Source organism: Giraffa tippelskirchi, chromosome 9, assembly GCF_054371585.1.
Source record: "Giraffa tippelskirchi isolate mGirTip1 chromosome 9, T2T-mGirTip1v1.2.pri, whole genome shotgun sequence".
Lineage (NCBI taxonomy): Eukaryota > Metazoa > Chordata > Mammalia > Artiodactyla > Giraffidae > Giraffa > Giraffa tippelskirchi.
Window position 1 is genome coordinate 144022076 of NC_137283.1, and position 25197 is coordinate 144047272.

Genomic DNA, 25197 nt, shown 5'->3' on the forward strand with positions numbered 1-25197 from the left:
GTCCTCTCAGAATTTTAGCCTCCCATGCCGTTGTGCAGCCTATACAATTGGAGCTTTCTTATAGATAAGCAGCAGAAGAAGGAAAAAAACCCTTTGTAAGAACGTCTTTTCCCAGTTCCTCTGGCTGGAAAGATGGGCTTTTCTTGGGGTTTCAGGTACCTGTGCTGTTGCCAATGCAGGTCTCTATCTGGGCCCTGGGTTCACAGCAAAGCTGAGAGTGAAATAAAAGGGGAAAAGAAAAAATATTCAAAGTCTCCAGCACACAAGAGTCATTTCCCCAGACCTCTGGCTGGGAAAAAGGCGATTCTCCTGGAGTTCTGGCTGTCTGTGCTTGCTACATAATTCCAGGATTCAACTTACCCTCAAGTCAATTCTAGGGGAGAAAGGACAGTAAAGCTCCATGAACCTCACTCATTATGGATCTTTATTTAAGTTTTCCCTCTAATTTCTGATACACCTGGTATGGGTACTTTTCGAAGTCTTCAGGTCGTTGGTTTTTGTATTTTGTTAGGAGTTTTAGTTGTAGTCAGTGGGAATGATGGGCTGCTATCAGCTTTCTTCATCTTGGCTGACACCAAAAACAGCTTATATATCATTTTACTACCTGTTTTCCACCTAGAATATTTTGTAAATAATTCCATGTCATCATACATTCTTCCATAACATCATTTTTAATGACTGCATATTCCTTTCTGTGGGAGTTTATATTATTGATTGTCTTAGTGAATATATGGATAGATAAACCTTTACATACATCTGTGATTATTTTCTTAGGATAAATTCTTAGAGGCAGAATTGATATACAAAGTCCTTAAAAGAGTATCTTAACTTTAGGTCAGTCAATATATAGTCTCTCCAATATTTAGAGTATTTACTTCTCTATTAATGCTTACACATTTTTTATGAATAGAAAGATAATACCAGTGATCACTCGAGGTACTTCAGCCCCACAGTTTCCTGTCCAGGAGATGCTCTGCAAATATTTCATCACATTATCTCATAAATATAAGTGATTAGTTGTCTTTGACTGTTTATAAAACCCAGTGGTATTAGACACATTTAGTATGGGCTTATAAATGCTTAAGGCAAATATAAATCCTTAAGTGCCTAAAGATTCCATCATAATTAGGATGGAATTGACATGGCTGAAGTGAGCAATATAGCTTTCTATACACTGTAATCATGGGTTTGCTTGTGCATTCCATTCATCTTGCATTGGAATTGTACTTTAGCTGAGTCATGAATGATTTATTAGATTCAGATTGAAAAGTCAACATTAGGAGTTGGAGGAAAGTGTGTTTGCTCTAGCATTACCCATCTTTTTCTTTGTAATTACACTTACACAATGTTGCTATTTCTAAAAACACATATAAACATTCCCCTCTGACTCTTTGCAACCCCAGGGACTGTGTAGCTCACCAGGCTCCTCTGTCCATGGAATTCTCCAGGCAAGAATACTAGAGTGGGTTACCATTCTCTTCTCCAGGGGATCTTCCTGACCCAGGGATCAAACTCGGGTCTCTTGAATTGTAGGAGATTCTTTGCCATCTGAGCCACAGGGAAGCCCTACCTGAACACTAAGAATTCATATAGAATGGGAAAATATCCTCTTCTAAAATATTAAAGCATTGTTCTATGCCAGAATAGATAACTTCTGTATCAGCCCAGGCCCTACAGAGAAGAGAGACGGGACGCTTAAACTGAGTAATTTAAGTGAATTTTGGGAAGGAATGATTTACAAGGGCGGACAGGGTGTAGCGAAGTCACACAAAACAGCACAAAACTTGTGGCCTAGTAATAAGGGTAGGTTACCACTGCAAGGCCTGAGCAGTGACCTTTGTTTCTCATCCAGCCTGCAAAACAGAACAAATATCCCAAGGTTCCTTTTCTTTCTCTGTCTGATTTTCTGCCAGTACTCCTTGTCGGTTAAACACTACAGGAAGTCAAAGGGTAAGAAAGCCTCTGGATGCAGTGCACAGCTACCTACCAGGGTGCATACAGAAAAAATTATGGAATTTAAACCCCCTACCACAAGTGCATTCAGATGTCTCTGGTTAATATGTAACCTTTTGTATTTAATGGAGGAAAATTTTTGTCTCAGAAGGTATTAATTTATAGTTGAATATAGAAAATGATCATTCTTGACATATGAAATTTTTAGCAAAATACACTATACATTTACTGGAGTATATGCAACATATTATACCTATTAAATAGAGGTGTTATAGCATAAGAGATGAGTGCTTGTGTTTAGAAGTCAGATTGAATTTGAATCCCAACCTTTTCATCTGCCAGTTATCTGACACTGGGTAAATTTATTCCCATCTCTAAGGCCTAATATTGTTATTGCTGTTGTTTTTAATTTATTAAATGGGAATGATAGTAGTATCCATCACATAGAGTTGTGAGTATTATATATATTAATGTTTGTTAATTGCACAACCCCATGTCTGGTACATATCAATTAGTTAATAAACGTTATCTTCTTGTTCAGTCACTAAGTTGTGTCTGACTCCTTGGGACCCCAAGGACTGCAGCACACCAGGCTCCTCTGTCCTTCACCATCTCCCAGAGTTTGCTCAAATTCATGTCAGTTGAGTCAGTGATGCTATCTAACCATCTCATCCTCTGCCGCCCCCTTCTCTTTTTTGCCTTCAATCTTTCCCAGCATCAGGGTCTTTTCCAGTGAGTCGGCTCTTTGCATCAGGTGGTCAAAATATCAGAGCCTCAGCTTCAGCAACAGTCCTTCCAATGAATATTCAGAGTTGATTTCCTTTAGGATTGATTGGTTTGATTTCCTTGCAGTCCAGAGGGACTCTTAAGAGTCTTCTCTAGCACCACAATTCAAAGGCATCTGTTTTTCAGTGCTCAGCCTTCCTTATGGTCCAACTCTCACATCTGTGCATGACTACTGGAAAAACATAGCTTTGACTATGTGGACCTTTGTCAGCAAAGTGATGTCTCTGGTTTTTAATATGCTGTCTAGGTTTTTCATAGCTTTCCTTCCAAGGAGCAAGTGTCTTAATTTCATCACTGCAGTCCAAAATTCCACAGTGATTTTGGAGCCCAAAAAAATAAAATCTGTCACTAATTGTTTAATTTAGTGTTTGGAAAGAATAGAGAATTCAGTGGTTAAGTGCACAGGCTCTAGAGTAAAATCTCCTGGGTCAGCAGCCTAATCCTGCCTCTGAGTCTTTCCTTGGAGAAGCCACATTTGGTAACCTCGTTTCTTCATCAGAAAATTGAGGACGATATATATATCATCCTCAATTTTCATTATATATAATACATATATATATATATATAAAGAAAATTCATAATAATATAAAAAATTTAGAATTAACAGTGAGCCTGGTTTCACAATCTGAATGGGTAAGTCCCATGAAAGCTAGTAAAATTATCTCCAAATATGTAATCAATAGCCCTCCGTATCTGCTGGTGTAAAACCTGAGATGATAGTACTGAATCTGTTTTCCTGTGTCTGATTCAGTGATAAAGGTGTCTGGAAAGACTTTTCTTTTTTATTCATTTTTTCTATTTTATTTTTAACTAACATACACTAAATTTGATTTTTTGTGCATATAGTTCTATTTTAACCCATGCATAGATTTGTGTAACTGCCACTGTGATCAAGATACAGAACACTTCCATCATCCCATAAACTCCATCACGTTATTTATTTGAAGTCCACACTCCCCCAATTCCTAATTGCTGTTCCCTTTTCCATCACTATATTTTTACCCTTTCAAAAATGTCATAGAAATGGAAGCATACAGTGTGTAATGTTTTGAGATCTCCTTGAAAGGACTTCTTTATTCCAGCGGCGTGGATCTGAAAGCTGGCCAAAGGGATGCCTCACTGGTGTCTGTAAAACCCAGAAAACAAGTAGGCAAGAAGGAAGTAGGAAAAGGACTAACAGAAGTGCATTGCATCCTGAGAAATTCATATACACAAATCAAGTGGTATAGGTTTCAACTAATAAGCAGTAGTGTACTCTTGGATTTATAGTTTCTTTTTCATGAACTCCATTACTTCAGAGTGATAGAGAGCCAACCCATGAGTGCCTTCTCAACGGGCAAATGCTCACTACTTGGAAGGCTTACAAAACACTGCTGAATTGAGCTAAAATTATACATATACATTATTTAGTTCAGTTCAGTCGCTCAGTCGTGTCCGACTTTTTGCGACCCCATGGACTGCAGCACACCAGGCTTCCCAGTCCATCACCAACTCCCGGAGCTTACTCACCCTCATGTCCATCGAGTCGGTGATGCCATCCAACCATCTCATCCTCTGTCATCCCCTTCTCCTCCCGCCTTCAATCTTTCCCAGCATCAGGGTCTTTTCCCATGAATCAGTTCTTCGTATCAGGTGGCCAAAGTATTGGAGTTTCAGCATCAGTCCTTCCAGTGAATAGTCAGGACTGATTTCCTTTAGGATTGACTGGTTGGATTAATACAATAATAATCATACATTGTTATTTGACCATAATTCTGGGACTAGAGGAGCACTGAAGTAAAAGAGTGACCCTCAGATCAATCTACATATACTACCTGTTGGAAGAATATTAGTCTTAGATAAATCTTTTTGTTGTTGTTTCAAGCTGAGTAAATAGAGAAACAACTTATATACAACCCTTGAAAATTACTGCATAACATGGGACACAGACGTGAAAGTGAAAGTCGCTCAGCTGTGTCCGAGTCTTTGCGACCCCATGGACCCCTTGGAATTCTCCTGGCCAGAATACTGGAATGGGTAGCCTTTCCCTTCTCTAGGGGATCTTCCCAACCCAGGGATCGAACCCAGGTGTCCATTGCAGATAGATTCTTTACCAACTGAGCTGCAAGGGAAGCCCAGGAATACTGGAGTGGGTAGCCTATCGTTTCTCCAGCAGATCTTCCTGACCCAGGAATTGAACCGGGGTCTCCTGCATTGCAGGTGGATTCTTTACTAACTGAGCTACCAGTGAAACAGAATATCATCCTGAAAACTCCCAAGAGGAGCATGCTAATAAAGATTTTTACGCTAGGAAACCAAAATATGTGGTTAATAGAAAACTGTTCAAAATCCTCAGACTCATTAGAATGAATAGTATCTAAGAAACAGAGTACAAGATCCAAAGTTGAGAATGAAGAAAAGGCAGCAGAAATGAAAAGGAAGGTGGGTGACAGAACATTAATTGCAAGACTCTAAAAATGCAGTGGCAAAGTTAGATTTACAGTGGGGCCAGTAAAAACTAACATTGATATTGTGGAAAATCAGATCAGTGTGGTGGAGAACAAGCTAAAGAAATTCTCTCAGAATTCAAAAGGAAAAGGAACTAAAATAATGAAAATGAGGCTATAAGGTAGAAAGAATGGAAATTCAATAACAATTATTATTTCTGAAAAATAAACCACAGCAATTAGGACAGAAATAATAAAGCAAAATAGAAAAAAAAATTCCCAGAGCTGAGAGAAAAAAGGTCTGAGTATATGGATTGAAACGTTCATATCTCTCAAGCAAAATAAATAAGAAATGACACACACCTGGACTCATTCTGGCAAAGTTTGTGATTCAAGATAGTTATTAACTATCATGTAAGTCTCCATGCATGAAAAACAAAATAAAATATAAAGAGTACTTTTAACAAATTACCTGATATGGAGCAAATATTACGATACTCTGAGTCATCTAAATTTAACATCTGTCATTTAGACTGCAGATGAAAGAAAGTAACAGAAATACCTACAGAATTTTGAGGAGAAAATGATATGATGTAAAATTTCATGTTCAACCAAGTTACCTTTTCAAGTTCTGGCAATTGACATTTATTATCAATTATGTCAGATTTCATAAAATCCCACCTCTATTTACCTCTTCTTGTTTTTTTAATTCTGTTTATTTCTGTCTTTCCACTGAACAAGCTGAGAGAGGAATTAAAAATGTAAAATTCAGGAATGAAGTAGGCACAGTATAAAATTTGTCCTTGAAAATGATGAATTATAAAGCCTAAAAAATTTGTTAGGTTTTCTACGGTAGCAAGGAGTAGTGGAATAGTTAAAAGCTAAAATGTCACTAAGAGAAACTGTTGGCCAGTAATCTAGCCTGAGTTAGTGAAGTCTGAATTATATATTTTTCTAATGCTGTTTTTTAAAATATTTTTCAAGATTTTTTTTTTTGATGTGGACCATTTTAAAATCTTTACTGAATTAGTTATAATATTGCTTCTGTTTTATGTTTTTGTTTTTTGACCACGAGGCATGTGTGATCTTAGTTCCCTGACCAGAGTTCAAACGTGCACGCTAGGCACTGGGAGGTGAAGTCCTAACCACTGTATCACCAAGGAAGTCCCTCTAATGCTATTTTCTTGATTAAGTGACAAGAACTAATCTGGACAAATACTTCCAAGCAGAGAGACTACTTTAATGAGTATATCCAAATTGTAATTAGCTCCTGAAAGTGCTAAACTGAGCAGTGTTGGTTTTGCTGCTTCCATTGCAGTTTATGCGAATGAATGTAAATTGATATACCTACACTATCTAAATCACCTTTTCTAAACCTTTAGAATGCTTTCATCATTGGTCAGTTTCAAAGGCAAATGAGTAGTTTTATTTAGGTCAGTCTGAAATGAGAGACCTCTATTGTCCAGATTGCTCCTCTCTTTACTTTTAAATTCTGATTTCAAATGAATTAAAAAACAAACCAAAAAAGAAGATCCTTTTATTGTCACTGTAAGTAAAAGTTAATCTTGAAACCTCACTATGTAAATTTCCTTGGACTAAGATTTCACATATGTGCATACTACCATAGTGCTATAAATACTGTATAATGGTCAACAAATACTATATAACAATAATTGATTGGAAGTTTTCTTAATGAATTCCCTGTCTTCAAAAAGTAACTTTAAAAAAGAAATATCCTTCAATCTAGACATGGTCTCTATCAAATATTAGTTAGAAATTAGTAGGAGTTTATTACATGCGTGCCTGTGTGCTCAGTCGTGTCCGACTCTTTGTAACCCCATGGGCTGCAGCCTGCCAGGCTCCTCTGTCCATAGGATTTTCCCAGGCAAGAATATTGCAGTGGGTTGCTATTTCCTTCTCCAGGGAATTTTCTCAATCCAGGAATTGAACTCACGTCTCCTGCATGGGCAGGCAGATTTTTACCACTATGTCACCTGGAAAGCCCTATATCATAGATACTATATAACACAGTTACAATTGTTTCATTCCTACTTTACGTTTTACTGAAGGGCAACCTAGAATTATCATTTTAAATGAATTTTTCCTTCTAATATTTAAAATTTCTTCATACATTAAAGAAGTTAAACTCTTGACTGTAATAAATGCATCTGAGCCAATTTCTGTTTGCCACAGAGAACCATTTATGATGTGACCTCATTTGATATTTTAAAAATTGCCATTAATGACCTTAGGCATAAAGAGAAAGGGAGCAGCACTGTTCCCAAATATCTAAATTATAAAGGAAAAGTGAGACTGTGTTTTTCTAGAGGAATGCCTGTCGGAGGTTACATCCCTTGCTTTTTGCTGAGCTTGGGATTGCTCTGTTACTTTGCAGTGGGATAATTTCTTGGAGATATTCTGCTATAGCATCTTTTCCAGTCCTTATGCCCCCCTCCTTTCCTCATTTTTTAGCATAGATTCTGTGGTCCAACATTGTAATCACACTCTTGCAAACCATCAGCTACTATATCCTTTTCTGCCTTCAGTCTTGTTCGCCTAGAAAATCTGTAATTCTGATTAAACTCAGCCACCTACTTACTCATTCTTGCCCCTGAGCAGTTGAGCACAATTAAAGTGACTCACGGAAGCATGCTGTTTGGTCTTCCTTCATATGTGTGACCACAGATATCCTGTGGGCTCTCAGTACTGCCCAGCAATGCATTTTCCTAATCATTTGACTCTCCTATTCTCACAGCTGCTTTCCCCTGTGTTCTTTTGTCCTCAAATCTTGGGCACCCTTCCTCTGATCCTCTCACTCAGAGAACGGTCTTCATACTGGCCAAACAGCATGGTGAACTTACTGTTTGTTTCCATTAGGAAGCCAAAGCAACCAGAAGAAACCTCTTCATCCTCCCACCATCAGATCTGCCAATCCACATTCATCTGAACCGGTACTCCGTGTTCCCTCCTGTTAGGATGGGTGAACTGCCTGGACTTGTAAGGGCAACTCTTCATGTGTGTCCTGGCCTCCAAAACTTCTTGCCTACTCGAGCATTCCATTACTGAGATTATTTCCTCTCCTTCCTGTTTTATACAATTTTCCATTTCAGTTTCTTCATTTCCATCAATCCACAAACATTTGCTATCTCTTATCATAAACAAAACAAATAAAATTTATCTTGGTCTTTAATCTTTTATGCTACCCTGTGTCTCTTGTTCCATTTCCAGCAAAACTCTTTGAAAGAACTGTCTATGCTTCCCGCTTCCTCTTCCTCTTTGCCACTGTCTCTTATACCCACTCCATTCTGAGTAAGGTCACCAGTGACCACCTCATAGACAAATACAGTAGCAATAATAATTCTGAGTCTTCAGTTAACTTAAACTCTCAAGAACGTTTGTTCCAGCCAGTCACTTTCTCTTCCTGGAGACAATTTCTTAACACTTGGCTGCCGGCAAAGTACATTCTCCTGACCTTCCACCTTCATTTCTCACTGTTTCTTCTCAGTCTTCCATTCTTAATTCTCTTTCTCTTCTTATTCAATTTCAGATGCCGCAGAAATCAGCCCTGGATTCTCTTTCCTGTCTAGTCCATATTCATTTCCTGGGGAACTCATCTAATATCGTGACTTTAAATACATTCTATTGATGATCCTCCAGATTTATATTTTGAGCCCCAGTCTCTTCTGAGCACCTTATTCTTATATCTAACTGCCTGCTTTGTGTCTCTGCTTAGAGGATTAATATACATTTCAAACTATGTTCAAAAACAATTACTGGTTTCACCTTCCAAACCTGTGTTTACCTCATTTTTCTCTATTTCAATAATTATTACCATCACCCAGGACTGCAGTGTTGTAAAAATCCAGGTTATATTGTTCTTGTGAATTAAGTGAATTTTTATTTGCATCTTCTGAGTGTTTTCCCCAATGGGCATCTTATTTATAATGGGCTTAAAAATGTAAACAATTGAGCATCAGTATCTAGCTCTTGAAATTTTCAGCCTAACTGAGCAGCTACTATACTAATATATGATGCAAATTGCTAACTAATATACCTTGGTTGGAGAAATTGCTGTAAGTCAGGGAATAATCTTCATACTGGCCAAAGCACACACATAATGCCAAAAAATCTTTAACCAGTTTTAGGTCTTGGAGATTTTTTAGCAAAGGGTTTTTGATTTTTTTAAAAAGAATCAGTTTTTAACCTAGTTTTTAGGGAAGTAGCAAATATTATAAAAATTAAGGTAACTGTAAATGGAAAGTAACCTTTAAGAATTGTATAAAATTTTTAAAAAATAATGGGTAAAGGACCTGAATAGACATTTCTTAAAAGAAGACATATAAATAGCCCAGTTATATGAAAAGGTTCAGTTCAGTTCAATCGCTCAGTCATGTCTGACTCTTTGCAACCCCATGGACTGCAGCACTCCAGGCCTCCTTGTCCATCACCAACTCCCAGAGTTTACTCAAACTCATGTCCATTGAGTTGGTGATGCCATCCAACCACCTCATCCTCTGTCGTCCCCTTCTCCTCCCGCCTTCAGTCTTTCCCAGCATCAGGGTCTTTTCAAATGAGTCACTTCTCATCAGGTTCAGAACATCACTAATCATAAGGGAAATGCAAATCAAAAGCACAGTGAAATATCACCTCACACCTGTTAGGTTGGATATTGTTAAAAAGGCAAGCAATGACAAGAATTGGCAAGGATATGGAGGAAAAGGAGTGCTTGGACACTGTTGTGAGTGCATTCTCACTGTTGTTGGTGAGAATGTCAATTCATGTAGCCATAATAGAAAACATTATGGAGGTTTCTAAAAAATTAAAACTAGAACTGCCATGCGTGCATGCTAAGTTGTTTCAGTTGTGTCCGACTCTTTGTGACCCTACAGACTGTAGCCTGCCAGGCTCCTCTGTCCATGGGATTATCCAGGTAAGAATACTGGAGTGGGTTGGCATGCCCTTCCCCAGGGGATCTTCCTGACCCATGGATTGAACCCAGGTCTCCTGCACTGCAGGCAGATTCTTTACTGTTTGAGTTACCCATATGACCCAGCAATTATACTCCTGGATATATGTCCAAAGGAAATGAATTCACTATCTTGAAGAGATGCCTGCATTCCTATGTTCTTTGCAGCATTATTCACAGTTGGCAAGATATGAAAATAACCTAAATGTCTGTCATTTGATGACCAAATAAAGAAAATGAGATAGATAGATAGAGAACATTATTCATCCTTAAAAAAGAAGAAAATCCTGCCATTGGCAGCAACTGGAATGAACCTAGAGAAAACTATGCTAAGTGAAATAAACCAGACACAGAAAGACAAATGCTTAATGATCTCACTAATATAGGAAATCCAAAATAGTCAAACTTAAAGAAGCAGAGACTAGAGTGGTGCTTGCCAGGAACTGGGCAAAAGAGAAAATAGGGAGATTATTAAAGGATGAAAAGTTTCAGTTATGCAAGATGAATAAGTTCTGTAGCAGTACTATATTGTACACTTGAAATTTTCTCAGAAGGTAGATCTTGAGCACCTTGAAAGAAAGAGAAAGGAAGGAAGAAAAGAAGGAAGGGAAAGAGAATGATAACTGTGTGAAGTGATGGATATGTTAATTAGCTTGTTTGTGGTAATCATTTCACAGTGTACACATATATCAAATATAAGTTATAAATTTTAAATATATACATTTTGTCAATTGCACCTCAATAAAGCTGAAAAAAATCAGTTTTTACCTGTTTAGAGAAATAACCATAAATCATTTTTTTGATTTGACCAAAGATGGCCACAGTTGTTTTTGACTAAAAAGAGGTAAATATTATGTAGAAAATCTGAAAAAACAGACCAAAAAAAAAAATCCTGAAACTAATAAGTGATTATAGCAAGATTGTAGGATATACTCACTTTCCTGTATACTAGAAATAAACAAATGGAATTTGAAATTTAAAAATGCCTTTTACATTAGGATGCCCCAAAATGGAATACTTAGGTATAAATCTAAACCAATATGTACAGGATCTATATGAGAAAAACTACAGAATTATGATAAACAAAACCAAAGAAGAACTGAATAAATGGAGAGAGAGTCTATGTTCATGGATAGGAAGACTCAAGTTGTTCCTCCCAATTTGAATCAATGCAATCCTAATCAAAATTCCCAGTTATTTTGTGGATATCAAAACACTGATTCTGACCAAAGACCCAGAAAGCCAACAGAAGACTGAAGAAGACCAAATTCGGAGGACTGACTCTACCTGACTTCAAGACTTGTTGTAAAGCTATAGTAATTAAGACATTGTGGCATTGGTGAAAGAATAGGTGAGTAAATCAGTGGACCAAAATAGAGAGGCTGGAAATAAACCCAAACAAACCCAGACTGCTGATCTTTGATGAAGAAACAAAGGCTATTCAAAAGAGTAAAGACAAAACTTTCCTGGAAAAACTGGATGCCTACATGTAAAACAATGAATCCAGACATAGACCTTACACGCTACATAAATTAACTCAAAATGGATCACAGGCCTAAATGTAAAACACCAGGCTATAAAACTCCTAGAAGACAACATAGGAGAAAACCTAGATGACCTTGGGTATGGTGATGACATTTTAGATACAACACTAAAAGCATGATCCTTGAAAGAAATAATTGATAAGATGGACTGTATTAAAATTAAAAATGTCTGCTTTGCAAGATAAGATGAGAAGACTAGCCACAGAATGGGAAAAAATATTCACAAATAAAAGGGACTAACAAGGGATTAGTCTCCAAAATAGACAAATAGCTCATGCCAATCAATATCAAAAAAAAAAAAAAAACCCAATCAAAAAATGGGCAGAATATCTAAATAGACATTTCTGACTCCTGGCGACCCAATGGACTGCAGCATGCCAGGCATCCCTGTCTATCACCAACTCCCAGAGTTTACTCAGACTCATGCCCATCGAGTCAGTGATACCATCCAACCATCTCATCCTCTGCCATCCCCTCCTCCCACCTTCAACATTTCTCAACATCAGGGTCTTTTCAAATGAGTCAGTTCTTTGCATCAGGTGGCCAAAGTACTGGAGTTTCATCTTCAGCATCAGTCCTTCCAATGAATATTCAGGACTGCTTTTCTTTAGGATGGACAGGTTGGATCTCCTCGCTGTCCAAGGGACTCTCAGGAGTCTTCACCAACACCACAGTTCAAAAGCATCAATTCTTCGGTGCTCAGCTTTCTTTATAGTCCAACTCTCACATCCATACATGACTACTGGAAAAACCGTAGCCTTGACTAGATGGACCTTTGTTGGCAAAGTAATGTCTCTGCTTTTTAATATGCTGTCTAGGTTGGTCATAACTTTTTTCCCCAGAAGCAAGCACCTTTTAATTTCATGGCTGCAGTCACCATCTACAGTGATTTTGGAGCCCAAAAAATAAAGTCTGTCACTGTTTCCACTGTTTTCTCATCTATTTGCCATGAAGTAATGGGACCAGATGCCATGATCTTCGTTTTCTGAAAGTTGAGTTTTAAGCCAACTTTTTCTCTCTTCTTTCCCTTTCATCAAGAGGCTCTTTAGTTCTTCTTTGCTTTCAGCCATAAGGGTGGTGTCATCTGGATGTCTGAGGTCATTGATATTTCTCCCGGCCATCGTGTGCTTCATCCAGCCCAGCATTTCTCATGATGTACTCTGCATATACATTAAATAAGCAGGGTGACAATGTACAGCCTTGACATACTCCTTTCCCGATTTGGAACCAGTCTGTTGTTCCATGTCCCGTTCTAACTATTGCTTCTTGACCTGTATACAGATTTCTCAAGAGGCAGGTCAGGTGGTCTGGTATTCCCATCTCTTTCAGAATTTTCCACAGTTTATTTGATCCACACAGTCAAAGGCATTAGATGGCCAAGAGGCACATGAAAAGATCCTAAACATCACTAATTATTAGATAAATGCAGATCAAAACTATGAGGTATGACCTGATACCAGTCAGAATGGCCATCAGATAATTAATGCTGCAGAGGGTATGGAAAAGAAGGAACCCTCCTACACTGTTGGTGGGAATATAAATTGGTGTAGCCACTATGAAGAACAGTATGGAGGTTCCTTAAAAAACTAAAAATAGAGCTGCCATATGATCCAGTAATCCTACTCCTGGGCATAATATATTCTGAGAAATGATGATTTGAAAGGATCCATGAACCCCCTTCATTGCAGCACTGTTTATAATAGCCAAGACATGGAAGCAACCTAAATATCCGTTGACAGATGAATGGTAAGGAAGATGTGATACGTATGTGTAATGGAATATTACTCAGCCATTTAAAAGAATGAAATAATGCTGTTTGCAGCAACATTGATGGTCCTGTGATTATCATATAGTTATCATACTAAGTGAAGTAAGTCAGAGAGAAACAAATATCATATATCACTTATATGTGAAATCTAAGAAAAATGATAAGAATGAACTTATTTACAAAACAGAAACAGACTCACAGACTTAGAGAATGAACTTATGATTACTGGGGGCATGAGTGAGGGGAGGGATAGATTAGGAGTTTAAGATTGACATGTACACACTGCTATATTTAAAATAGGTAACCAACAGGGACCTACTGTATGGCACAGGGAACTCTGCTCAATATTGTGTAATAACCTAAATGGGAAAAGAATTTAAAAAAGAATAGATACATGTGTATGTATAACTGAATCACTTTGCTGTACATCTGAAACTAACACAACATTGTTAATCAACTGTACTCCAACGTGGGCTTCCCTAGTGGCTCATCTGGTTAATAATCCACCTGCAATGTGGGAGACCTGGATTCAATTCCTGGATTGGAAAGACCCCCTGGAGAAGGGAAAGGCTATGCACTCCAGTATTCTGGCCTGGAGAATTCCATGGACTGTGGAGTCCATGGTCACAAAGAGTCAGACATGACTGAGCAACTTTCACTTCACTTCACTTCATACTCCAATATAAAATAAAAATTACAAAAATTAAAATCCTAATTTAAAAAGAAGTGGTAAATATCAAAGAACTCAAAGTGCATTATTAGCTCTTCTTATATGATGTTTTGTTGTTGTTTAGTCCCTAAGCCATGTCCTACTCTCTGTGACCCCATGGACTGTAGCCCACCAGGCTCCTCTGTCCATGGGATTTCCCAGGCAGTCTGGAGTGGGTTGCCTTTCCCTTCCCAGGGGATCTTCCCAACCTAGGGGTCGAACTCGTGTCTCCTGCATTGGCGGGCTGTTTCCACTGCTGAGCCACCAAGGAAGTCCTTATATGCTGCTACTATTGCAGAAAATTTTGCTTTTCAGCTGGAAATATTGGAAAGATCAAGGAGCTTTCAAAGGAATTTCTAGCTAACAGTAAATACAAGTACTCTGCATAATGTGGGCTTGCAGTGCTGTCTTCCATGTTGTTGTTCAGTCGCTAAGTTGTGTCTGACTCTTTGTGACCCCATGGACTGCAGCACGCCAGGTCTCCCTGTCTTCCACTATCTCCTGGAGCTTGCTCAAATTCATGTCCATTGAGTCGCTGATGCTATCTAACCATCTCATCCTCTGCTGTCTTACATAGAGGACTCCATATTCCAGGAAAGATAGAGACTTTTCAAAAGTCAATCATGGAAAAAAATGGCAAACATAAAATGGTATAATAGGGCTGTGCCAAAGTTATTAGGTACAGTTGTAAAGTTGATTTTGCTATTGTTACTTTCTATGTCATGTTCCTTTTCCATCCCATATTTCTGCCTCCTGCCTAGGGGTAGCTGCTATCCCTAATTTTGTGTTTCTAATTCCCTCTTTTTAAAAGATAGTATGTACTCCTAAACAATATATTGTGTTGGTTAGTTTTGCTTGATTAGGACCTATGTAAAAATGGTGTCATTATGGAGGCTTTCTTCATCTAAATAGAAATGGCATGTTTAAGTAGGGTGAACTTGACAGGACAATGAGCCATTGTGATGTTGTTTACATGCCTGTGTTTCTTATTGCCTCAGTACTGTGCATTTGGTCTTGCAACTGATTAGCCAATTAGGAACTGGAAGGGTGATATGTAAATGTTACTGTCTAACTGACAGAATGATTTATTAGATGTGTATATTTGAGGAATTTCACCTGCTTTGTTGTTTGGGAGGCCCAGTGCCAAACTGAAACATGCATGTCAAGGGCAGCCCTGTGGCCAGCTTTTTAAGAAAATTCAGCCAAAGTTGAATTCCGTTCAAGTATAATTTTGTTTGTTTGCCAGTGGTGTCAGACTGATTTTAAAATGGATTTATCTTTCCTATAGTTTCGATCAGCAGTGTTGAAACTTTGAGCACGCCTGGATATAACCCATGAGGCCTGATGTCACCCACTCATTGACACACTAGCTTGGCTTTTACCACTGCTCATGCGAGGCCTTTCTCTTCTTCCAACATCAGCTGTCAAGTGGAGCCTCTGAACCATAAGACCTCCATAAAGATGTCTTCCCTTTTTGCTTAGGAAACAACGTGTACTACTCATTGAGCCAGGTTGTTTACTTTGGTCTCGTAGATCGTTGGAGTTTTGTTTTCATTAAAAATACTCTTTTGAATTCAGTGTTTGTCTCAGTGTGATTAGGATAGAAAATGCCATCAATTATTTTTATAAAGAAAGCATAAAAAGAAGAAACTTAAAGTTGGATGTAACTTTAATTTTCAAAATAAAAAAGCTTTCATTTACTTTAAGAAATAGCAGGAGCCAGTATTATAAAAATTTGTTAGTTAAAGCTTTCTAATTTTAAAATGGCTCCCTTAATATTCTGATCTTTTAAACCTTTGTTTTAAAAGGCAAGTGGTATATATATACCCTTATACTAAGATTTTATAAGACGCTAATGGAGAATAGGGCTCCTCAGATGGCTCAGTGGTAAAGAATCCACCTGCCAATGCAGGAGAGGCAGGAGATGCAGGTTTGATCCCTGGGTCGGGAAGATCCCCTGGAGAAGGAAGTGGCAACCCACTCTAGTATTCTTGCTTGGGAAATCCCATGGACAGAGGAGCCTGGTGGGCTAAAGTCCACAGGGTTGCAAAAGTGTCAAACACAACTTAGAGACTAAACAACAAATGGGAGTAGAATAATATGGTCATAGTGAAATTTAATGCCTTAAATAATTAATTTAAGCTTGCTGGTTTAAAAGCTTGAATTTTATTTTGTATCATTCTTGTATGTGTATCTGAGAAGCTTTTATTTTTCTTAAAACTCTTTTTACTTGTACTGATGTCAAACTGCTTAAAGTAGCAGACATAGTTAAAGTTTATAAAAATGAGATGCTGAGTTGATGGCTTTCATTCTGCAAGTTTTATTTTAGTGGGATAAGATGAGTAAGTATGATAGTGAGATGGTACAAATGGAGGCAGCTGGGAGACCACTGAACCCAGTGCTCAAAAATCCCAGGGAGCACATTTTATCAGTTAAAGTACAAGTAGCCCATAGGGTGGTACAGATCAATTATGGACAACATTGTGTGAATTACTCTAATTAGGTGATCTCATTGTTTGCATTCTAGCCTCTTAGTCTAATTTCTAGGGAATTGTTGGTTGGAGGAAGAAGGAGCAAGTTGGAAGGGTTGGGGAGAGGAAGATCCTGTTCAAGGGCATGAATGGAGCCTGGAATAGGAGAGGTCTGCAGGGGCTTGTATCTGTTGGAGGTCACGTGAAGGGTGGGGCCCCAAAAATCAGGAAGAAAGAATCCAGAGTGGATTGTCAGACAAGATCACCATAGAAATCATCTGCTGTGACTTCCTAATTAGTGTCTGAGCAACCCCTTGGACAGAAAGGAGATCAAACCAGTCAGTCCTAAAGGAAATCAACCCAGGATATTCATTGGAATGACTAATGCTGAAGCTCCAATCCTTTGGCCACCTGATGTGAAGAACCAACTCATTGGAAAAGACCCTGATGCTGGGAAAGATTGTAGGCTGGAAGAGAAGGGCATGACAGAGATGAGATGGTTGGATGGCATCACCGACTCAGTGGACATGAGTTTGAGCAATCTCCAGGAGTTGGTGATGGACAGGGAAGCCTGGCGTGCTGCAGTCCATGGGGTGCAAAGAGTCAGACACAAGTCCGTGACTAAACTGAACTGAAACATTTACAGTCAGAAGAATGACTTAAAACAACCAGGACATGTTAAATGAAAATGTCATTATTTCAGGTCTCTTTGGATATTTGTTAAAGCTCATACACAGAACATACCCAATGGGAAATTACATTAGTTGCTCATCATTGCATTCACTTTAACGTTCAGATCCCTGCATGTAAAAGCGTCCTAGGTAAAATAATATTATTGCTTGATATTAAGATATTTAATATCTTTCACCACATCATACATCTTTACTTCCTGTTCTAGTTAACAGATAACTGACTTAGTAGAATCCGAAAGTTTCTTAGAAGCAGAGACAGGTGTAGACATGCTGAAGTCATCATTGATATTTTCATCAAAGCCAAATCCAAACTAAATAAAGAAACAAACCCCAAACTCCATACATCTGATTGCCACTTTATCTTTTATAATGTCCCAAAGTCCTGACCAAGGTCCTGAAGATTTGTGTACTCTTTAGGCACAAGTATCTAGCATTCAAACAGGACTTGGGCCGTTAGCAGTGAATCTGTACTTTTGGAGGGTGTTGCTGGAGTGTACATTTAAAATCAACACAAAGGCAATGAAAACTGGCCATTTTTATTAGTGGACTGACTTACCCTGCAAACACTTCCTGAATACCTACTATGTGTTGCTCTGATAAGTTGTGGTAATACAATGATAAGTAACACCCAGCCTTTGCCTTCAAAAATGTTGCAGTGTAATGGGAGCATCAGACCCAAACACTTACAAAACACTATAGAAGAATCGTGAAGGAGACATGTACAGGATCTTATGAATGGTTGAAAGCTGTACTCCTTACCATCATGGTTGGCTTCTAAGGTGACCCTGATTAGTCAAGTTAAGTCCACCTACATCTGGCACCCCAGTGCTTGGTAGAAAGTATATACCGATTCTTCCTTTGCCTGGTGAAGTCTATGACTGTATTTAGAAGTACAGTGTTTTAGCACATTGAGGTCTCATTTATAGCACTGGGAGACAGGGGAGATATGATAAATATAGAAGCCTTCAAAAACAAGCTGCTGAGCCTCCTTTTTTTCTGATAAGTTCAAACCAAAAATTATTCACTAAAGGAGAATTACTAGGGCCATGGAAAGGGGTTTGGTCACTAGCTAGGATTCTTATGAAAAACTGAATGAAAAGTACTTGCCCCATCAAAAGATTTTGCCAGCCCTTTCTACTCTCTGATGAAGGAATTGACAGTATTTCTGATTGTTATTGTTGCTACTGCTGCTGCTGGTGATGACAGTTCTGGGTAAGATGGAAAGAGATGGGTTTTTTTTTTTTATTGTGGTAAATATAGCATAATATAAAAGATGCTATTTTAACCATATTTAACTGGATAGTTCGGTGGCACTGAGTACACTCACATTGTCATGCAACTCTCACCATCATCCATCTCCCGACTTTTTCACCTTCCTAAACTGAAACTGTTCCCATTAAACACTAACTCCCCATCTCCCCTCCCCACCCCCACCACCCACCCTCACGGCCCCTGGCATCCACCAGCATACATTCTGACTCTGAGTTTGACTCTTCTAGGTACCTTATATAAGTGGAATCCAACAGTATTCGTCTGTACCTAATGTATATTGGAATGCATTTTTTAAAATTAGGGTATATTTGCTTTACGGTGTTGTGTTAATTTCTGCTGTACAGCAAAGTGAATCAACTATTACTTTAATCAACCCCAGAGGTGTTCCTGAGAAGCCACGAGATAAGCAAACGTGGAGGTGAAGGTTGGTCTATGGTGATTTCTGAGAATCCTCTTTGCTGCCTTTTCAGTGCCTCCTTAGAATTGTTTTTTAAGAGTTTTACAACTAATTATTCCATGGAAACAAACAAGATTCCAAGATAAAAAGTACTAACACTGAAAATTTATGGCAGTTACAGCCTTTTGCCTTGTATTCCACTATTCCCTTCACAGTAATAAATGTAGGACTCTGGTGTCTCTTAACGTTGAGAGTGGAGCTTCGCTCTGACCTCATCTTAGTGAGGGAATCTTCTCCATGGAGGCCTCTGTTCCCATCCTGAAGATGCCATCTGTGCAGCAGCATAGTGGTCCTTTGTCTCAGCTGGGTGCTCTGTACTTTTAAAGACCTCGGAGTGTGTGACATTTGGTTCACCATAGACCTTTTAGCCTGTCGAGGTTTGAGCCCTTCTGTTTTTGTTTTTCTGTGCTGCATCAGAGAGAAAACCAGAGAAGCCATAGAAGATCCCAAGTGTGTCCCACAGCTCCAGTTTGTAAGCTGAAAGTAAACTCCGGAACTAGGGATGTTTATGCTGGGCAGAAAAATGGCATATTAGCAGTTTAGTTCAGCTAAGATAGGATTCTTATAGTACCTCTCAACTCATGGCCACATTTCTATATTTTTAAAACTTTTTTTAGTTGCGGGATAATTGCTTTACAATGTTGTGTTAGTTTCTGCTGTACAACAGCATGAATCAGCTATAAGTATACACGTATCCCCTCCCTTGACACCCCCCACCCTCCCATCCCTCTGTGTCATCAGAGAGCACCAAGCTGAGCTCCCTGTGTTATACAGCAGGTTTCTGTTCAGTTCAGTTCAGTCACTTAGTCACGTCCTACTCTTTGTGACCCCATGGTCTTCAGCACACCAGGCCTCCCTGTCCATCACCAACTCCCGGACTTTACTCAAACTCATGTCATGATGGCATGGTTGATGTCGTCCAACCATCTCATCCTCTTTAGTTCCTTCTCCTCCCCCCTTCAATCTTTCCCAGCATCAGGGTCTTTTCAAATGTGTCATTTCTTCACAGCAGGTGGCCAAAGTATTGGAGTTTCAGCTTCAGCATCAGTCCTTCCAATGAATATTCAGGACTGGTTTTCTCTAGGATGGACTAGTTAGATCTCCTTACTATCCAAGGAACTCTCAGGAGTCTTCTCCAACACCACAGTTCAAAAGCATCAATTCTTTGGCACTCAGCTTTATTTATGGTCAAACACTCACATCCATATATGACTACTGGAAAAACCGTAGCCTTGACTAGATGGACTTTTGTTGGCAAAGTAAAGTCTCTGCTTTTTAATAAGCTGTCTAGGTTGGTAATAACTTTTCTTCCAAGGAGCAAGCGTCTTTTCATTTCATGGCTGCAGTCACCATCTGCAGTGATTTTGCTGCTGCTGCTGCTGCTAAGTCGCTTCAGTCGTGTCCAACTCTGTGCGACCCCATAGACGGCAGCCCACCAGGCTCCTCCGTCCCTGGGATTCTCCAGGCAAGAATACTGGAGTGGGTTGCCATTTCCTTCTCCAGTGCATGAAAGTGAAAAGTGAAAGTGAAGTTGCTCAGTCGTGTCCGACTCTTCGCGACCCCATGGGCTGCAGCCTACCAGGCTCTTCCGTCCATGGGGTTTCCCAGGCAAGAGTACTGGAGTGGGGTGCCATTGCCTTCTCTGCATTGATTTTGGAGCCCCGCAAAAAATAAAGTCTGTCACTGTTTCCACTGTTTCCCCATCTATTTGCCTTGAAGTGATGGGACCAGATCCCATGATCTTAGGTTTCTGAATGTTGAGCTTTAAGCCAACTTTTTCACTCTCCTCTTTCACTTTCATCAAGAGGCTCTTTAGTTCTTCTTCACTTTCTGCCATAAGGGTGGTGTCATCTGCATATCTGAGGTTATTGATATTTCTCCCGGCAGTCTTATGCTTCATCTGGTCCAGCATTTCTCATGATGTACTCTGCATATAAGTTAAATAAGCAGGGTGCCAATATACAGGTTTCTGTTAGCTATCTATTTTATACACGATAGTGTATGTGTGTTAATGCAACTCTCTCAGTGCATTCCACCCTCTCCTTCCACACCGTGTCCACAAGTTTGTTCTCTACATCTGCATCTCTTCTCTCTCATTCATGCCCTGCAAATAGGTTCATCAGTACCATTTTTCTAGATTATATATATATGTATATATATGTTAATATATGATATTTGTTTTTCTGACTTACTTCACTCTGTATGACAGACTCTAGGTTCATTCACATCACTACCAATGACCAAGTTTCATTCCTTTTTATGGCTGAGTAATATTCCATTCTGTATCTTTATTTTTTTACAAAATTTCATTTAAAGTAAGAGCCTATGCCACAGATCAACAGGACCATAGCAGAATACTGAGGGTGTGGTCAGGCCAGGTAAATTTAAGGAATTTGGTTGCCCAAAGAGAAGATTCAAGATAACATGAAGAGTGAGAGGTACTGAGAGCATTTGAGGGGGAAAGACAGAGCCCTCCATGCCATTCAGAAGAGGCATGGCGTGTGAGTCATGTTCAAGGTGAAGGTACTGATAAAGCTATGAATGATGAGTGATCAGAGCATAGACCTTCAGAGAAAAAAATCAGGAAGCACAGCCACCTGTTGAGTATCATGATTTTAATACCACTTACCTCCTTAAATCTAAAATACTTGCCTAGGGGTTGATAGCTGGAATGCTTCCTCAAGTTGACCACAAACACTATGAAGTGTAAGTTTTACTGAGAAAAAAAGTGTCAAACCATGTCAATATCCTTTCCACAGCTCCAGAGAAAAAACATGTGCACAAGCACAATTCTACCCTTGAATTGGCAATGCAAGTGAAGTGGATCATTTACTATAGAGGAATGTGTTATTGAGTTCTCTGATTTGTTTTCTGAAACTTCAGTAGCCTGGGTTCAGACATAGGGCTTTGCTTTGGAAGTGCAGTAGAACATGAGGACCTTCTCACAGCTTCTCAGTTCTTGGGCACACTCAGCCACAGTATTTGTCATTCCTGAGAATTTAGCTCTATAGGCAGCCAGCCTCCAAGCAGAGCAGATGGTGGGAACAGGAGACTGACTTTTGGGGAAAGATGGTAGGAATGGAGGCCATTAAGGAAATGGTAGCCTTTCTACAAGGATCCCCAAAGTCCGATAGGGGAGTACAGTGAAACTGAATGCCTTTTCTTTCTGTACAGTAATGGACTGAATTGTGTCCCCCCCTGCCCCTAACTTCTTCTTGCCTGGAGAATCCCTTGGACAGAGGAGCCTGGTGGGCTACAGTCCATAGGGTCGGACATGACTGAAGTGACTTAGCATGCAGCACAAATTCTTATATTGAAGTCCTAACATCCAGTACCTAAGAATGAAACCAGACAGCAAGGAGATCAAACCAGTCAATCCTAAAGGAAATCAACCCTGAATATTCATTGGAAATCTGTTGCTGAAGCTGAAGCTTCAATACTTCGGCCACCTGATGTGAAGAGATGATTCATTGGAAAAGACTGTGATGCTGGGAAAGATTGAGGGCGGGAGGAGAAGGGGATGACAGAGAGTAAGGTGGTTGGATGGCATCAGTGACTCAATGGACATGAATTTGAGCAAAATTCACGAGATGGTGAAGGACAGAGGAGCCTGGAGTGCTGCAGTACATGGGGTGGCGAAGAGTTGGACATGACTGAGTGACTGAAAAACAAGACGTAATTAGTTGAGATCCTGACAGCATAAGGTGACCACTCATCCAACATGATCGGCAGGCCTCAGGAGGAACCAGTCTGCTGACACCTTAATCTCGGACTTCTAGCCTTCAGAACTGTGAGACAAGATATTTTTGCTGTTTAAGCCATTCCATTTTTGGTACTAGAAGATGAATAGATGTTTTATTGTTTCTTGTCTGTCTCTTCCAACTCACCCTGCGTTCATTGAGGTCAGAGACTACAACCTGGTCATTTCCAAAACCTAATCCCATAACACAGTGTCTAGCAGCACACTCGGTAGTGATGGTAGTTTAGTCACTGTGTCTGACTCTTGGCAATCTCATGGACTGTAGCCCACCAGGCTCCTTTGTCCATGGGATTTTCCAGGCAAGAATACTGGAGTGGGCTGCCATTTCCTTCTCCAGGGGATCTTCCCAACCCAGGGATCGAACCCAGGTCTCCTGCATTGCAGGCAGACGCTTTAACCTCTGAGCCACCAGGGAAGCCTAAGATTTGTATAGGTTGTGTCAAACATTCAGTCAAGATTTTTTTGAGGGGAAAAAAGCAGTCTTTTAAATTGATGTACAAATAAAGTCAAAGATTCATTTCAGCATAAAGATGCCTACACATTGTAGAGATGTGTCATCAGTAAATAGCCTTCATGGACAATTTATCTGGACAGAGCAAAAGTGACAGCTTATCTAAAACTTTGCCATAGACTAGACAGCTATCATCTAGATTGTGGGAACTAGCTATATGGATTTCTAGTGATATGTGAGTGAACTGAGATATTTTCAAACTAGAAGTGAAAATGCAGGTCCTCAAGAATAAACTGGAAGACTTGCCCGCTTCCAAGTGCAAGCAATGAAACTATGCCAGCTGGGCATGCGCGGACACCTCAGTGTCCGTCTACTTAGCATTGAACCACTAAAATATCTTTACATCATGATAACCTGGAAATGTTTTTAACTTAACATCTTTTGTGTGTTTTGGTTTCTGTGGTTCTTTGTGTTTGTTTAGTTGTATTTCTCCTGAAGGAGGGAAACAGAGAAGAAATACTTTCATTAGATTCATGGTCCGGTTATATAGATGATGGACAGCATGGTTTTTACAGAAAACTTCCCTCTGAAAATTCATCTGCATGAATTATTGCTGTTTTAGCTGGAGTTATATATTTTGCTTAACAGTTTAGACTTGTCATATTGGCTGCACAAAACTTTCATGCTGAATTGTGTCTCTCAATTTGCAGTTAGGTAAAGACCTTTTTCAGAGCACTGGGAAGATCATATCCCATGTAGTTACAGGTGACTCCATGGAGGTTTTTGTCTACAGTGTTTACTGCATAAGATTATTGTAATGTGAATTAGAGGCTGTAGACTCAGATCTAGTTTGAAAACATTCCAGATTTACTCTACTAAAAGTGGTTAAGATAAAATTTTTCTGCAAGTTTTCCTACTTACTGTGCAGCATTTAAGAAAAATTTACTCAATTTAAGACAGTATCTTGAGAAACCTAAGATCAAGCAAAAGAACTTGGAAGGAAAAACATCTTCTGACTGTGGTGGTCATTCGTGGTGTCTATTTGATAGCACAACAAGCGAAATAGAGCTCCTTGCTTTCCCTTTTCACTGATCTAACCCCTGTTTCTAGGAATACCAACTAGAAGGGCAGCTCAGAGAATTCTCACTTAACAACTTCAGCTGGATGGGACCCAGAGCTTGGCTCTAGGGTATAAAATTACACTTTTAACTGTATGTGAGGATATTAACACTTGCCTTTGCCAGTTTCAGACAGACACATATATGTGGTATGTGTGTGTGTGTGAAGTGTGCTAAGTCACTCAGTCATGTCGGACTCCTTGCACCCTATGGATTGCAGCCCACCAGGCTCTTCTGTCCATGGGATCCTCCAGGCAAGAATACTGGAGTGGGTTGTCATGCCCTCCTCCAGCAGATTTCCTGACCCAGGGATCAAACCTACATCTCTTATGTTTCCTGCATTTGCAGATGAGATTGTTTTTTGTTTTTTTTTTTAACCACTAGTGCCACCTGGGAGTCACCATATGTGGTACACTCATAGATATTTCACTTTCTAATATATTTACTATTAGAAATGCCTTTTAAACCCCTGGGCTATAGATGTATTCTCTGGAGAAAAGAATGGCAATCCACTCCAGTATTCTTGCCTCTAGAATTCCATGGACAGAGAAGCCTGGCGGGCTACAGTCCGTGGGGTTGCAAAGACTCGGACACGACTGAGTGACTAACACACATAGATGTATTAGTGTGGAATGCTATGATTCCATACATTTGACCACACCTCCTTAATATATCCCATTTATTTATATATTTATTCACTCACTCACTCATTAACTTACACACTTGTTAACTCACTTGTTTGTTTATTTTATAAACACAACAGGTATACTGAGAAATGAACAGATCTTAGGTGAGTACCTCAGAAAACTTTTGCAAAGGGAACA

General features: G+C 39.3%; 1 protein-coding gene and 1 long non-coding RNA gene across 14 annotated transcripts in view; both read left to right on the forward strand.

Moving 5' to 3' along the window:
• Window positions 1–25197, forward strand: part of AIG1 (androgen induced 1) — a 257056-nt gene that overhangs the window by 14111 nt on the left and 217748 nt on the right. The gene's annotated exons all lie outside the window — the stretch shown is intronic.
• Window positions 4857–17620, forward strand: LOC145522034 (uncharacterized). Its single transcript, XR_014065856.1, has 2 exons — window positions 4857–9534; window positions 17209–17620. It is a non-coding gene; the product is annotated as an uncharacterized LOC145522034 (long non-coding RNA).